Source organism: Zea mays, chromosome 7 (genome assembly GCF_902167145.1).
Source record: "Zea mays cultivar B73 chromosome 7, Zm-B73-REFERENCE-NAM-5.0, whole genome shotgun sequence".
Taxonomy (NCBI): domain Eukaryota; kingdom Viridiplantae; phylum Streptophyta; class Magnoliopsida; order Poales; family Poaceae; genus Zea; species Zea mays.
Window position 1 is genome coordinate 137604072 of NC_050102.1, and position 17639 is coordinate 137621710.

A 17639-nucleotide genomic window follows, 5' to 3' on the forward strand; every position below is an offset into this window, starting at 1 on the left:
TATTCATAAGGGGGTAACCACTCGATCTCATGTCGCACATTTTTGTGATCATTACTCTTTTGTGTCTTCTATTGAGCCATACAAGGTGGAAGACGCATTAAAGGATTCAGATTGGGTGTTGGCAATGCAAGAGGAACTCAACAACTTCACGAGGAATGAGGTATGGCATCTTGTTCCACGTCCTAATCAAAATGTTGTAGGAACCAAGTGGGTCTTCCGCAAAAAGCAAAATGAGCATGGTGTGGTGACAAGGAACAAAGCTCGACTTGTGGCCAAGGGATATTCACAAGTCGAAGGTTTGGATTTCGGTGAAACCTATGCACCCATAGCTAGGCTTGAATCAATTCGTATATTACTTGTCTATGCTACTTACCATGGCTTTAAGCTTTACCAAATGGATGTGAAAAGTACCTTCCTCAATGGACCAATCAAAGAAGAGGTCTATGTTGAGCAACCTCCCGGCTTTGAAGATAGTGAGTACCCTAATCATGTCTATAAACTCTCTAAGGCGCTTTATGGGCTTAAGCAAGCCCCAAGAGCATGGTATGAATGCCTAAGAGATTTTCTTATCGATAATGGCTTCAAAGTCGGCAAAGCCGATCCTACTCTCTTTACTAAAACAATTACAAATAATTTGTTTATATGCCAAATTTATGTTGATGATATCATATTTGGGTCTACTAACAAATCTACATGTGAAGAATTTAGTAGGATCATGATTCAAAAATTCGAGATGTTTATGATGGGGGAGTTGAAGTACTTCTTAGGATTTCAAGTGAAGCAACTCCAAGAGGGCACCTTCATCAGCCAAACAAAGTACATTCAAGACATACTCACCAAGTTTGGGATGAAGGATGTCAAGCCCATCTAGACACCCATGGGAACTAATGGGCATCTCGACCTCGACACGGGAGGTAAATCCGTAGATCAAAAGGTATACCGGTCGATGATAGGATCTTTACTCTATTTATGTGCATCTCGACCGGATATTATGCTTTCCGTATGCATGTGTGCAAGATTCCAAGCAGATCCTAAGGAAGTTCACTTTAGGGTCGTGAAAAGAATCTTGAGATATCTAGTTCATACACCTAAGTTTGGTCTTTGGTACCCCAAGGGATCCACTTTTGATTTAATAGGTTATTTAGATGCTGATTGGGCAGGGTGTAAAATTAATAGGAAGAGCACATCAGGGACTTGTCAGTTCTTGGGAAGATCCCTGGTGTCTTGGGCTTCAAAGAAACAAAATTTAGTAGCTCTTTCTACTGCTGAAGCCAAGTACATTGCAGCAGGCCATTGTTGCACGCAATTACTTTGGATGAGGCAAACCCTTAGGGACTATGGCTACAAATTAACCAAAATCCCTATCCTATGTGATAATGAGAGTGCAATCCGCATGGCGGATAATCCCGTTGAGCACAGCCGCACTAAGCACATAGTCATTCGATATCATTTTTTGAGGGATCACCAACAAAGGGGGGATATTGTCGGTGTTTTGGGTCCGACCGCACACCCGGGGTTGCCCCTCAAGGTGTTTTAGGAGTAGGACGGTGTCGCCGACTGTAGCAAAATGGTTCGTGCCAGATGCACGAGGGATAATGGACAATGTTTACAGGTTCGGGCCGCTTAGAGATGCGTAACACCCTACGTCCTGGTGAGTATGCTTTGTGTAATGGGTTACAAGGTAGCTCTCTAAAGCGAGAACGTGGAGAGTTGAGGTGGATGGCTGAATGATGGGATCGATCCTTTTGAAGGGGTGCCCCCTAGGCCTTATATATTCTACCGTGGGGCAATACACGTGGATATGATAACAATGTGCACCTAAAAGATAGTGAACTGTTTGAGTCCATCTTCCTATGATTCTGCCGACCTATCCTCGCCTGGTTCCGTTGCATGGGGCTCCAGCGCAGGAAAGTCGGATCCTTGTTGTGGTCGCTTGCTCAACGCTGTGGGCCGTCCGGACTTGCACCAATCTGGCCTTACGTCAACCTGCTTTACTGATTGTCCCTTCCCAGGCCCACGAAGGAATGGCCTTATGATTTATTGGGCCCTTGGGCCTCTCGTGAGGTCTTTTACCCTTCCAGTGGACCCGGGGGATATCTATCCCCCACAAGCCCCCGATCTTCGGGCTGATTTTGAGATAATCAGCCCAAAGATCCTAGGTCCAGCTTGCAGTCTTTACTTATGATAAGAGGTGCTTTCCAAGTAGTCTGGTAAAAATGATTTTTTACTGTCTTCTTCTGCTTAGATCACTCGTAGACTGGAGCCTTGCTTCATGTTTGTGCCTTAGAGGTCGCCATTTCTTTTTGTGGGACCCTGGACTTCATTGGGTGCACCGGAGGTGCACCCAATGGGTGTAGCCTCGAGCTTCGAGTAAATTTTGGAAAACAATCTGCTCGAAGATCTTCATCAGAAATTATTTTTATTTTACTCTTGTACCTTGGTTGAGGGCCAGCCTTGTCTTTAATCTTGTTCTATGCCTTAGAAGTCAGCACTATCTTGGCTTGAAATGGTATTTCATGGGGTGCACCAAAGGTGCACCCAATGGGTGTAGCCCCCGAGCTTTGAGTGGATTTTTGAAAATAATCCTCTCGAAGGTCTTCATTTCGTGTCCTTCTGCTTGGAATAATCCTCTCTTTTTTTCTGAATGCTTTGGAGGTCAGCATTATGTCATCAATATTATGCTTCAGAGGTCAGCATGTGTTTTGTCTTTTGCAGCCGAGTTCGTGATCCGCCGATATCTTGCTAGGTGGTGCAATTTATTTGCTCTACGACTGGTTGGACATTTGATAGACGTTCCCTGTCTAGTCTTCACGTCGCTTCTGTCGGTCAGGTTTTGTACTTCCTCGGCTATATTTGGCTTTCCTCTAATCCTTACTGATATCTCATTTTTGTCTTGAGGTATTCATTGCATGCCCTGCGCGGATGTGACAGTTTTGAAAAATATACTGATAATTCCTGGGCGTCCCCCCCAATGGGTGTGGACTAGGAACGGCTTGGTACGCTGAGTGTTTTAGTCGGCTGCTTCTGAATAGTAATGTGATGCGACGGCGGGCATGATCATATCATCCATGCTGTTTGACTGGAGTCCCAATGGGTGTTGCGTTGCGTGAAACGGCGTCAGCCGCCTGACGTGTCTTCAGATGGGTTGAAGTGTGTATTGAATGCTTCGCGACTGTTCAGTGACCGTGGTTGGAGGTGAGCGGTTGCCTTCTTCTTCTATAAATAGTGCCTTTGCCTCTCTAGTTTCTTCACATCTCTTGCTGTTATCCACTGCTTGCTTTTTTCTCCTTCTCGCGCTTCCACCATGGGCAAGAACAACAAGCGCAAGCGTGAGCCGACTCCTCCATCAGAGGACTTCGGTGATTCGGAGTACTCAGAGGAGGAGTTCTCCTCTGAGTCCGAGGGGTCTCCGGCTCCCATCCCTCTGCGTGAGTCGTCTGACGATTCAGACGACTCCCAGGGGCTTGCGGCGGAGGTCTGGACTTACATCCGGGCCGTCGAGCGCTCCGGGCTCGAGGGCTCGGATGAGTCGGAGTACTCCTCGGACGAGGAGGACTCGTCCGAGGGTGGTGGCGGCGATGGCGACGACGACGACGACGGAGGCGGTGGCGGCAATGACGGTGACGACGGCGATGACAGTGACGGCGGCGGCAGGGGCGGCAGCAAGGATGGCGACGGCGGCAGCAGCAGAGGCAGCAACAGGGCCAGTGGCTAGATGCCACTGGTCCTTAGATGTTAGTATAGTATAGTTAGAATAATGTAGTAGTATTTAGTAGTGTAGAGTAGTATAGTGTAGTGTAGTAGTAGTAGTAGTAGTAGGGAAGTATCAACTCATAATGAGTTGATTTGTAAGTACTGTTACTTCCCTTTAATGAAGAATGTCGTTGCCTTCTCTGTGCTGATTGTTTTTCTTCGTAATCAGTTAATTTCTGTCGTGATATTCATTGCCCCTGATGTTCTCTATCCGTTATGTTTGTAGCATAACTTAGAGTTCTTGAATCATTCCTCCGCCCACCTTATTTGTGAAGTTGATTCTCTTGGAATAGTAAGTAAATAACTCGGGCACCATATCGACGCTTTTAGAGGTAGCTGCCGAGTGACCTGAAGACGACATCGGAGTTTCAGAGATAACTGCCGAGCGACTGAAGACGATATCGGAGTTTTAGAGATAACTGCCGAGCAAATAAATACGACGTCGGCGTGTTAGAGGTAACGCCGAGTGACTGAGGACGACATCGGCGTGTTAGAGGTAACGCCGAGTGACTGAGGACGACATCGGAGTTTTAGAGGTAACTGCCGAGCGACTAAAGACGACGTCGGCATGTTAGAGGTAACGCCGGGTGACTGATGACGACGTTGGAGTTTTAGAGGTAACTACCGAGCGACTAAAGACGACGTCGGCGTGTTAGAGGTAACGCCGGGTGACTGATGACGACGTCGGAGTTTTAGAGGTAACTGCCGAGCGACTGAAGGTAACATCGGCGTTTTAGAGATAACGATCGAGCTAGAACGGGCTGCACCAGCCATGTTGAGGGTAATGGCCGAGTGATGGTGTGGAAGTGACCGCCGGGTGACAACGTGGCGCGCTGGTGTTTTGAAAGTAACTGCCGGGTGCTGACTGGCCGCTTTTAGAAACGATATCTGACTCGGGAATATCCCATAAGTACTGCGCTTTTAGCCGCCACTGCTTTCCGTGCCCTAGTTCTTGCTTTCCTGCCTCCAAATCCTTTCTGCAATTCGGCTCTTGCTCCGTCCGCCAGTAGAATTGAGATGGCGCCCAAGCGGAAAGCCTCGAGTTCATCCGCAGCGGTGATTCCCCCAATCGACCCCAACAGTCAGTTGCCTTTCGCAGGTAACCACATGTCTGTTGTCTCCGAGCCCGACCTTCTCCACCTCGTGTCCATCGGGGTCCTTCCCCCGAGGGAGCTGTGTTCTTGGCGGATTTGTCAGGGGGTCACTGTCCCGACAGAGGATACCCATGAGTCCGTAATTTACGTTCCTTTTCTTCTCCGCGGTCTCGGTCTTCCCATTTCTCCCTTTTTCCGCGGCCTCCTTGATTTCTATCATCTTAACCTGACCCATTTGAATCCCAATTCTATTCTGCAAATTTCCATTTACATTCATTTATGCGAAGCTTTTTTTGGCGTGCTGCCACATTTTGGGTTGTGGAAGTACTTGTATCACTGTCGCCCTGGGATGGCCGGGGGGCAGCATCAGTTGGTTGGGGGTGCTAGTTTGGAGATGCGCCGTGGGAGGAAAACTGAGTATCTTGAAATCCCTCTCAAAGACAGTATCAAGGGATGACGCTTGGAATGGTTTATTGTTGAGAACCATGGCAATTCTCTCCCTTCACGGTCGGGAAGACAGCCGAATGTTCGTACTCCGAGTTGGACCGAATCCCCCACTGATCAGGAGGTGGCTGAGGCAGGGGCTTTGCTAGCTAAAGTTGGACTCCTAAAGGAGAGGGGTATGACTGCTGAGGCTGTGATTGCTGATTTTGTCTTCAAGAATATTCAGCCGTTGAAAGATAGGGCATACCCGGCTTATCTGTACCGAGGCCTAGCTGACTCGACTCGGGTTACCAACAGAAGAATTCCCTCTGTAGACTTGGTGAACCAGCTTGAGATGATTCTTAGAGGCAAGGTATCAAATGTTGGTGCCCCAGTGGCATACTCAGCCTGGAACTTGCCTCCTCCCAAGGCCTTCACTCTTTTTGTGTCGAATCCACCTGTCACTGACGACAGTTTGGGCCTTAGAGTGCGACCCTCTGCTGAAGAAGTTAGCGTCTTGGTTGCCTCGCTCGGGGAAGTTCCTGATAGTGAACGGCAGGTCCACTTTGAGGTGCCCTTGGATCCTAGTGATGCAGTGATAAGTGCTATGCTTGATTTGCTGGCTGAGGACTCTTCTGATGCTGCTCCTGCTGGGACATTGGTGGTGGCGCCTCTCCCAGAGGCTGGTACAACCTCAAATGTTCAGAAACCTGTCAGTGTTTGCCCGAGACGTCCTTGCCGAGTCAATCAACTTGATCCTCCTGCTGATGAGCAGAAAAAGAAAAAGAGACGCCTCCGGCGAGTATCTAGTTTGGATCGGGACGTTGGTACTTTGGTTCCTGCTGCTGAAGAAGTGCCTGTGCCTGAATTTACTGACGCCGACCCCACTGGGTGTGCTCCATCTGCTGCTGATCCCAATGGGTGTGCTCCATCTGTTGCTGATCCCAATGGGGGTGCTCCATCTGTTGTTGATCCCAATGGGGGTGTTGCCTGTGCTGCTGGTGAAGACGATGGGGAGGAAGAAGATGAGGTCCCTCTGATTCGAAAGAACAGTCGGCAGTATGTCTCCAGTGGTGAAAGTAGTGGAGTTCCTTCTCCTGCTTTGTCTGCTCTCATTGGTCTGCAAGAATTGACCCTGGCGAATTTTGATCAGACTCTTGAGGATATGGTTCCAGAGGATCTGTTATCCGAGCCGACAGATGATGGTGTGATGGAGGTTTGTGCTGATGTGCTCAACGCTGGATTGAGGTCATCCCGTGCCTCATCGACCTTAGAGCGCGGTCTCGAGGGTCAGGAGACTGACTTGGATCGTCCTGGTCCCATGGAAGTAACTGAGGGTCCATCAGCCTTAGAGGCGGCTATTGCGGAGAACTTGGTTCTCAAGGACGGTGTTGACACTTGCCCAGCCCCCAAGGATGTTGCCGGGGATGACTCGACTCAGGTGGGAAGCGCAAGCCACTGCCCAGCCCCCGAGGGTACTGCCGGAGATGATCCGGCTCAAGTGGGCAGCGCGAACCGTGACCCAGCCCTCGAGGGTGTCCGAGTGGGGTCTCCCTCTTGTACTTCCATGGACGTTCATGCGGGATCGCCTCCGCACTCCGGCTGCATGGTGGTAGCCCAAGCTTTGGACCAGGGAGTCGCTTTAGAGGGCATCGTCCCCGCTGACCAAGTTTTGGGCTCTGTTGATGGCACTGAATTGATCCCTGCTGGTTCGTTGCAAGCTGCTTCGGGTGGCGACCTTACGCCCGGTCATCAATTGATCTCTCATGATTTGGGAGTCCCTTCGTTCTTTTCTAACCTCCAAGTAATTGTGATATATTTTAGCTTGATTTTTACCCCACATGAACCACTATCATTACACTCATCTGTTCTCCTTATCAGGCTTTGGTGGACGGGATGGCTAGCCAGCTGAGGTTGCAGGGTGCTTCTGTTCCAGAAGGAGCTTTGTCTCTTGCACGTTGGAATCCAGTGTTACTTCAACATCGTGTCTCTGACTTGGAGGCGACCAATGCCGGTTAGTGCTTTTTTGCTTCTCTTTGCCTTCATTATTGGACTGCCTTATATTCTGACCCCTTTTGTTTGATTGTCTCCTGCTAGATATGACTCGGCAGATTTCCACTCTTGAAGAAAGACATTCTCGAGATCAGGCTGAAATGGTCCAGCGGTGCTCTGATTTTGAAGAAAAGTATTCTCAAAGCCAGAATGAACTAGCTCAAGTCTCTGCTGCCCTAGATGACGCCAATGCGTTGAGCTCTTACCTTCTCACTCAGCTTGATTCTGAAAAGGTGACTTATGGAACTGTGCCTTGCGTTATCGTGTTCCTATTGCTTGCTTGATGTTTGAAGGAATTGATTTTTGTTTGCAGGAAGAGAAACGTATCCTTGCTGCTTCTCGCGACAATCTTGACAGACTGTATCGCGACTCTAGCAACTCGCTGACCATCTTGGAGAGGAGTCATCGCTTCACCATGGAGGAGTTAGACAACCATCACTGTAAGCTGCAGGAATCTACGGATGAGGTGATCCGGCTCAAGCAATTGATATCGGCGAAGGATGCTACTATCAAAGAACTCCGTGCTTCCAAGAAATCCATCGCCCAGGAGCTAGAAACCGCTCAGTTGGCTGCCAAGGTTGTTGAAGAAACTTCCATTACTCTGAGAGCCCAGCGCGACAGAGCCATGGATAAGGCCATTCGGGCGGGGCGAATCTTGATGAGGAGACCTGGCGTGGTTGTTCCTGAAGATATAAGGGCTGACGTGAATGCTGCTCCTGATTCCTCAAGTCGCCCTTCCTCGTCGGTTGCCCGTGAGAAAGATATCACGAAATAGAGAAATATTTTGTGTGCTTTGAGCGCGCGGTTAGCATGGTCAGACATTTGTTAGAGAACATCAGTTTAGCACTTGAATGATATTGTTATTCTCATATTGTTTCAGAATTCAACAGTACGTAAATTTACAGTAGTAAAATGCTGTGTGATGGTTTTGAAACTTGTTTACGGGATATAGAAGTCATCCCTATATGAGTAGTCGTAAGCGCGTCAGATCGCCTTAAGTTGCCGCTGACTTAACTCGGTTGCCTTTGTTAATAGGTGAAAGGGAAATGTGCCTTTGGGCCATTTCTAAGTATTTTGGTGATTGAGTGCAAACACAAGTGCTTAAATGTGAAAATATGCCCAAGGATGATCAAAGTGCAAATCACAAGTTAAGGTATGTTTCTAAGCCTTAGTACATTGGTTTTGTGTACTAATATATTTGTCTAAGTGTTAGAAACAGATAGAAGAAGAGAAGAGAAGACTTGGCTGTGTACAGCCAAGGGGCTGCTTCGGTCTGGGGCACCGGACTGTCCGGTGGTGCACCGGACAGTGTCCGGTGGTGCACCGGACAGTGTCCGGTGCGCCAGGCTGCCTCGGCCGAAGAGGCCGCTCTCGGGTTTTTCTCCGGCGACTTCGGCTAAAATTCACCGGACTGTCCGGTGTGCACCGGACTGTCCGGTGAGCCAACGGTCGGCCGGGCCAACGGTCGGCCGCGCGATCGGCGCGCGACACGTGGCCGAGCCAACGGTCGGAAGGAAGCACCGGACTGTCCGGTGTGCACCGGACTGTCCGGTGCGCCAGATCTGCAACGGTCGGCAACGGTCGGCTTCGCTTTTTATGGAAACAAATCGGGCACCGGACAGTGTCCGGTGTGCACCGGACTGTCCGGTGCGCCACGAGACAGAAGGCAAAGATGGCCTTCCAGATTTGTTCCCAACGGCTCCTAGCTGCCTTGGGGCTATAAAAGGGACCCCTTGGCGCATGGAGGAGTACACCAAGCATTCCTACAACCTTTCTAAGCACCAAGACATTGATCTAGCGCATTCGATTCATTGTGATAGCATATAGAGCTCTTGTGGAGTTGTGTACTCTTTGAGTTGTGTTGCGAGCTCTTATTGCTGCTTGTGTGCGTGTTGCTCTAATCTTTTGAAGTCTTGTGTGCGTTGCTCATTCCCTCCCTTGCTCCGTGATTCTCTGTGAACATCTTTTGTAAGGGCGAGAGGCTCCAAGTTGTGGAGATTCCTCGCAAACGGGATTGAGAAAAGAAAAGCAAGAACACCGTGGTATTCAAGTTGATCATTGGATCACTTGAGAGGAGTTGAGTGCAACTCTCGTCCGTTGGGACGCCACAACGTGGAGTAGGCAAGTTTTTGTACTTGGCCGAACCACGGGATAACCACCGTGTCACCTCTGTGATTGATTTCTTGTGGTTATTGTGTTTTGACTCCTCTCTAGCCACTTGGCCATAATTGTGCTAACACTTAACAAGTTTTTGTGGCTTAAGTTTTGAAGTTTTACAGGATCACCTATTCACCCCCCCCTCTAGGTGCTCTCAATTGGTATCGGAGCCGTTCTCTTCAAGAAAGGGACTAACCGCCCGAAGAGATGGATCCTAAGGGGAAGGGAATTGTGATCAACGACAAGGAGAAGGAGTCCTTCGTCAACGAGCCAAGGGATGACAAGTCCAATGACTCGGGCTCGGGCCACAAGCGAAGAGATGGGAAGAAGAAGAAGACAAGACGCATCAAGGAGATCGTCTACTACGACAGCGATGAGTCCTCTTCTTCCCAAAAGGACGACGACCACGACAGACAAAGGAAACCGGTTAATTCGAACTTTTCATTTGATTATTCTCGTATTCCACATAGTTCGAATTCGCATTTGCTTTCCATTCCTCTTGGTAAACCTCCACATTTTGATGGGGAGGACTACGGATTTTGGAGTCACAAAATGCGTAGTCATTTATTCTCTCTCCATCCAAGCATATGGGAGATTGTAGAGAATGGAATGAAATTTGATAGCTCGGATAGCCCTATGTTTATCAATGAACAAATTCATAAAAATGCACAAGCTACTACTGTTCTCTTAGCATCTTTGTGCAGGGAAGAGTACAATAAGGTGAGCGGCTTGGACAATGCCAAGCAGATATGGGACACCCTCAAGATCTCTCACGAGGGGAACGACATCACCATGCTCACCAAGATGGAGTTGGTGGAGGGCGAGCTTGGACGATTTGCCATGATAAGGGGAGAAGAGCCAACTCAAACTTACAACCGGCTCAAGACCCTTATCAACAAGATAAGGAGCTACGGAAGCACGCGTTGGACGGATCACGACGTCGTCCGCCTAATGCTCAGGTCATTTACCGTTCTTGATCCTCATCTCGTGAACAATATTCGTGAGAACCCCAGGTACACGATGATGACGCCCGAAGAAGTACTTGGAAAATTCGTGAGCGGGCGGATGATGATCAAGGAGGCAAGGTACGTCGATGACGCGTTGAACGGTCCAATCCACGAGCCTCAACCCATTGCTCTCAAGGCATCGAGGAGCAAGGAGGCACTACCAAGCAAGGTGGCGCAAATTGAGGCGGCCGGGCTTAATGATGAAGAAATGGCTCTCATCATTAAGCGCTTCAAGACGGTGCTAAAGGGTCGCAATGGACAGCCGAGCAAGACTAAGACCAAGGGGAAGCGATCATGCTTCAAATGCGGTAAGCTTGGTCATTTTATTGCTAACTGTCCCGATAATGATAGTGACCAGGAAAAGGGAAACAAGAGGGAAAAGAAGAAGCATTACAAGAAGGCAAAGGGCGAGGCGCATCTAGGCAAGGAGTGGGACTCGGATTGCTCCTCGTCTGACTCCGACAATGAAGGACTCGCCGCCACCGCCTTCAACAAATCAACCCTCTTCCCCAACGAGCGTCACACATGCCTTATGGCAAGGGAGAAGAAGGTATGTACTCGCAACTCTACCTATGCTTCTTCAAGTGAGGAAGAATCTAGTGATGAGGATGAAGTAGATTATTCATGTTTGTTCAAGGGCTTAGATAGATCTAAGATAGACAAAATTAATGAGTTAATTGATGCCTTGAATGAAAAGAATATACTTTTAGAAAAGCAAGAGGATTTGTTGTATGAAGAGCATGATAAATTTGTTGAGGCACAAAAATCCTATGCTTTAGAAGTTAAAAGAAATGAAATGCTTTCTTTTGAACTATCTACTTGTCATGAAACCATTTCTACTTTGAAAGGTGTCAACAATGATTTAAATGCTAAATTAGAAGTAGCAAATAAATCCAATTCTTGTGTAGAACATGTTGAAATTTGTACTAGGTGTAAAGATTTTGACATTAATGCTTGTAGTGAACACCTAGTTTCAATTTCCAAGCTTAATGATGAACTGGCTAGTCTTAATGCTCAACTTAAGACTAGCAAGAATGATTTCGATAAGCTAAAATTTGCAAGGGATGCCTATACAATTGGTAGACACCCCTCAATTAAGGATGGACTTGGCTTCAAGAGAGAAGCTAAGGACTTAACAAGCCATAAGGCTCCCATTCCCGCCAAGGAGAAAGGGAAGGCCCCTATGGCTAGTAATGTGCAAAAGAACCATGCTTTTATGTATTATGATAGGAGACAAACTAGAAATGCTTATAGGAGTTATAATGCTTTTGATGATTTTGACTCTCATGCCATGTTTGCTTCTAGTTCTTCCTATATGCATGGTAGGAATATGTCTAGGAGAAATGCTATTCATCATGTGTCTAAAAAGAATGCTATTCATGCTCCTAGGAAAGTAGTGAATGAACCTTCCACAATTTATTATGCTTTAAATGCTTCCTTTGCTATTTGTAGAAAGGATAAGAAAATTGTTGCTAGGAAGTTAGGGGCAAAATGCAAGGGAGACAAAACTTGCATTTGGGTCCCTAAGGATATTTGCACTAACCTTGTAGGACCCAACATGAGTTGGGTACCTAAGACCCAAGCCTAAATTTGCCTTGCAGGTTTATGCATCCGGGGGTTCAAGCTGGATTATCGACAGCGGATGCACAAACCATATGACGGGGGAGAAGAAGATGTTCACCTCCTACGTCAAGAATAAAGATTCCCAAGATTCAATTATATTCGGTGATGGGAATCAAGGCAAGGTAAAAGGTTTAGGTAAAATTGCAATTTCTAATGAGCACTCCATATCTAATGTGTTTTTAGTTGAGTCTCTTGGATATAATCTGCTATCTGTGAGTCAATTATGTCATATGGGGTATAATTGTCTATTTACAAATGTAGATGTGTCTGTCTTTAGAAGAAGTGATGGTTCACTAGCTTTTAAGGGTGTATTAGACGGCAAACTTTATTTAGTTGATTTTGCAAAAGAAGAGGCCGGTCTAGATACATGCTTAATAGCTAAGACTAGCATGGGCTGGCTGTGGCATCGCCGCTTAGCACATGTGGGGATGAAGAACCTTCAAAAGCTTCTAAAGGGAGAACACGTGATAGGTTTGACTAACGTGCATTTCGAAAAAGATAGACCTTGTGCAGCTTGTCAAGCAGGTAAACAAGTGGGAGGAGCGCATCACGGCAAGAACGTGATGACCACTTCAAGACCCCTGGAGCTGCTGCATATGGACCTCTTCGGACCCGTCGCCTATCTAAGCATAGGGGGAAGTAAGTATGGTCTAGTTATTGTTGATGACTTTTCCCGCTTCACTTGGGTGTTCTTTTTGCAGGATAAGTCTGAAACCCAAGGGACCCTCAAGCGCTTCCTCAGGAGGGCTCAAAATGAGTTTGAGCTCAAAGTGAAGAAGATAAGGAGCGACAACGGGTCCAAATTCAAGAACCTTCAAGTGGAGGAGTTCCTTGAAGAAGAAGGGATCAAGCACGAGTTCTCCGCTCCCTACACACCACAGCAAAATGGTGTGGTAGAGAGGAAGAACAGGACGCTCATTGACATGGCGAGGACGATGCTAGGAGAATTCAAGACCCCCGAGTGCTTTTGGACGGAAGCCGTGAACACTGCTTGCCATGCCATCAACAGGGTCTACCTTCATCGCCTCCTCAAGAAGACGTCGTATGAGCTTCTAACCGGTAACAAACCCAATGTATCTTACTTTCGTGTATTTGGGAGCAAGTGCTACATTCTAGTGAAGAAAGGTAGAAATTCTAAGTTTGCTCCCAAAGCTGTAGAAGGGTTTTTGTTAGGTTATGACTCAAATACAAAGGCGTATAGAGTCTTCAACAAATCATCGGGTTTGGTTGAAGTCTCTAGCGACGTTGTATTTGATGAGACTAATGGCTCTCCAAGAGAGCAAGTTGTTGATTGTGATGATGTAGATGAAGAAGATGTTCCGACGGCCGCTATACGGACCATGGCGATTGGAGAAGTACGGCCACAGGAACAAGATGAACGAGATCAACCTTCTTCCTCAACTATGGTGCAACCCCCAACCAAAGATGACGAACAGGTACCTCAAGTGGAGGCGCTTGATCAAGGGGGAGCACAAGATGATCAAGTGATAGAGGAAGAAGCGCAACCGGCACCTCCAACTCAAGTTCGAGCGATGATTCAAAGGGATCATCCCGTCGACCAAATTCTGGGTGACATTAGCAAGGGAGTAACTACTCGATCTCGATTAGTTAATTTTTGTGAGCATTACTCCTTTGTCTCTTCTATTGAGCCTTTCAGGGTAGAAGAGGCCTTGCTAGATCCGGACTGGGTGTTGGCCATGCAAGAGGAGTTAAACAACTTCAAGCACAATGAAGTTTGGACACTGGTGCCTCGTCCGAAGCAAAATGTTGTGGGAACCAAGTGGGTGTTCCGCAACAAACAGGACGAGCACGGGGTGGTGACGAGGTACAAGGCTCGACTTGTGGCAAAAGGTTATGCCCAAGTCGCAGGTTTGGATTTCGAGGAGACTTTTGCTCCTGTGGCTAGGCTAGAGTCAATTCGAATCTTGCTAGCATATGCCGCTCACCATTCTTTCAGGTTGTTCCAAATGGATGTGAAGAGCGCTTTCCTCAACGGGCCAATCAAGGAGGAGGTGTACGTGGAGCAACCCCCTGGCTTCGAGGATGAACGGTACCCCGACCATGTGTGTAAGCTCTCTAAGGCGCTCTATGGACTTAAGCAAGCCCCAAGAGCATGGTATGAATGCCTTAGAGACTTTTTACTTGCTAATGCTTTCAAGGTTGGGAAGGCCGATCCAACTCTTTTCACTAAGACATGTGATGGTGATTTGTTTGTGTGCCAAATTTATGTTGATGACATAATATTTGGTTCTACTAACCAAAAGTCTTGTGAAGAGTTTAGCAGGGTGATGACGCAGAAATTCGAGATGTCGATGATGGGCGAGTTGAACTACTTCCTTGGGTTCCAAGTGAAGCAACTCAAGGACGGCACCTTCATTTCCCAAACGAAGTACACGCAAGATCTGCTAAAGCGGTTTGGGATGAAGGACGCCAAGCCCGCAAAGACTCCGATGGGGACCGACGGACACACCGACCTCAACAAAGGAGGTAAGTCCGTTGATCAAAAAGCATACCGGTCAATGATAGGTTCTTTGCTTTATTTATGTGCTAGTAGACCGGATATTATGCTTAGCGTATGCATGTGTGCTAGATTTCAATCCGATCCTAAGGAATGTCACTTAGTGGCGGTGAAGCGAATTCTTAGATATTTAGTTGCTACGCCTTGCTTCGGACTCTGGTATCCAAAGGGGTCTACCTTTGACTTAGTTGGATACTCAGACTCCGACTATGCTGGATGTAAGGTCGATAGGAAGAGTACATCGGGGACGTGCCAATTCTTAGGAAGGTCCCTGGTGTCATGGAACTCTAAGAAACAAACCTCCGTTGCCCTATCCACCGCTGAGGCAGAGTATGTTGCCGCAGGACAGTGTTGCGCGCAACTACTTTGGATGAGGCAAACCCTCAGGGACTTTGGCTACAATCTGAGCAAAGTCCCACTCCTATGTGATAATGAGAGTGCTATCCGCATGGCGGAAAATCCTGTTGAACACAGCCGCACAAAGCACATAGACATCCGGCATCACTTTTTGAGAGACCACCAGCAAAAGGGAGATATCGAAGTGTTTCATGTTAGCACCGAGAACCAGCTAGCCGATATCTTCACTAAGCCTCTAGATGAGAAGACCTTTTGCAGGTTGCGTAGTGAGCTAAATGTCTTAGATTCGCGGAACTTGGATTGAATTGTAGCATACATGTGTTTATGCCTCTGATCATGTTCATTCTGCATTTTGCTGTTTATTGTGGTGCTCAAGTTGTACAAACACTCCCTGGACCTCACAAGTCCGTTGCAAAGTGATGCACAGTTGTAGGGGGAGATGTGTTACAACTTGACCTTTTGAGACTAACCATATGCTTGAGTTTGTTTGACTTAGTCTCGAAGGAGAATTGAAAGGGAAAAGGTGGACTTGGACCATGAAAGACTTCCACTGCACTCCGATGAGAGGGTAACTAATTCCAAGTTCATCTCATGAACTCTTATTGCCATTTGATCTTAATTGAAGATTTTTGTGAGGCAATGGGGTTAAAAGGCCAAGATTGATCCCGTTTTGGTGCTTGATGCCAAAGGGGGAGAAAATAAAGGCCAAAGCGATAAATGGATCAGCTACCACTTGAGAGATTTTGAAAATAGTAGGATAGAGTTTTTGTTTTGTCAAAAGCTTTTATTGTCTCTTATTGTCTCTATTGTCAAAAGTTGGCTTCTTGTGGGGAGAAGTATTGAGTATGGGAAATAGGGGGAGTTTTTGAAGTTTTTGAAATCTTTGATCAATCTCTTTTGGAATGACTCTCTTTATACTTCAACATATGTGTTTGACTTAGAGATAGAGATTTGAGTTTGATTTGCAAAAACAAACCAAGTGGTGGCAAAGGATGATCCATATATGCCAAAATTGAATAAAACCAATTTGAGTTTTTATTTAAAGTGATTTTGCACTTGTTCTAGTTGCTTTATATTGTGTTGGCATAAATCACCAAAAAGGGGGAGATTGAAAGGGAAATGTGCCTTTGGGCCATTTCTAAGTATTTTGGTGATTGAGTGCAAACACAAGTGCTTAAATGTGAAAATATGCCCAAGGATGATCAAAGTGCAAATCACAAGTTAAGGTATGTTTCTAAGCCTTAGTACATTGGTTTTGTGTACTAATATATTTGTCTAAGTGTTAGAAACAGATAGAAGAAGAGAAGAGAAGACTTGGCTGTGTACAGCCAAGGGGCTGCTTCGGTCTGGGGCACCGGACTGTCCGGTGGTGCACCGGACAGTGTCCGGTGGTGCACCGGACAGTGTCCGGTGCGCCAGGCTGCCTCGGCCGAAGAGGCCGCTCTCGGGTTTTTCTCCGGCGACTTCGGCTAAAATTCACCGGACTGTCCGGTGTGCACCGGACTGTCCGGTGAGCCAACGGTCGGCCGGGCCAACAGTCGGCCGCGCGATCGGCGCGCGACACGTGGCCGAGCCAACGGTCGGAAGGAAGCACCGGACTGTCCGGTGTGCACCGGACTGTCCGGTGCGCCAGATCTGCAACGGTCGGCAACGGTCGGCTTCGCTTTTTATGGAAACAAATCGGGCACCGGACAGTGTCCGGTGTGCACCGGACTGTCCGGTGCGCCACGAGACAGAAGGCAAAGATGGCCTTCCAGATTTGTTCCCAACGGCTCCTAGCTGCCTTGGGGCTATAAAAGGGACCCCTTGGCGCATGGAGGAGTACACCAAGCATTCCTACAACCTTTCTAAGCACCAAGACATTGATCTAGCGCATTCGATTCATTGTGATAGCATATAGAGCTCTTGTGGAGTTGTGTACTCTTTGAGTTGTGTTGCGAGCTCTTATTGCTGCTTGTGTGCGTGTTGCTCTAATCTTTTGAAGTCTTGTGTGCATTGCTCATTCCCTCCCTTGCTCCGTGATTCTCTATGAACATCTTTTGTAAGGGCGAGAGGCTCCAAGTTGTGGAGATTCCTCGCAAACGGGATTGAGAAAAGAAAAGCAAGAACACCGTGGTATTCAAGTTGATCATTGGATCACTTGAGAGGAGTTGAGTGCAACTCTCGTCCGTTGGGACGCCACAACGTGGAGTAGGCAAGTTTTTGTACTTGGCCGAACCACGGGATAACCACCGTGTCACCTCTGTGATTGATTTCTTGTGGTTATTGTGTTTTGACTCCTCTCTAGCCACTTGGCCATAATTGTGCTAACACTTAACAAGTTTTTGTGGCTTAAGTTTTGAAGTTTTACAGGATCACCTATTCACCCCCCCCCTCTAGGTGCTCTCAATAGGGCATAGTGGTCACCCCGAGTTACGTAAGCGCGAGCATGTTGCACCGGCTTAAGTCGCTGCCGACTTTAGGCGATTGCTCCGTTGGCAGGGCATAGTGGTCACCCTGAGTTAAGTAAGCGCGAGCATGTTGCACCGGCTTAAGTCGTTGCCAACTTAAGTCGATTACTCCGTTAGCAGGGCATAGTGGTCACCCTGAGTTAAGTAAGCGCGAGCATGTTGCACCGGCTTAAGTCGTTACTGACTTAAGTCGATTGCTCCTTTA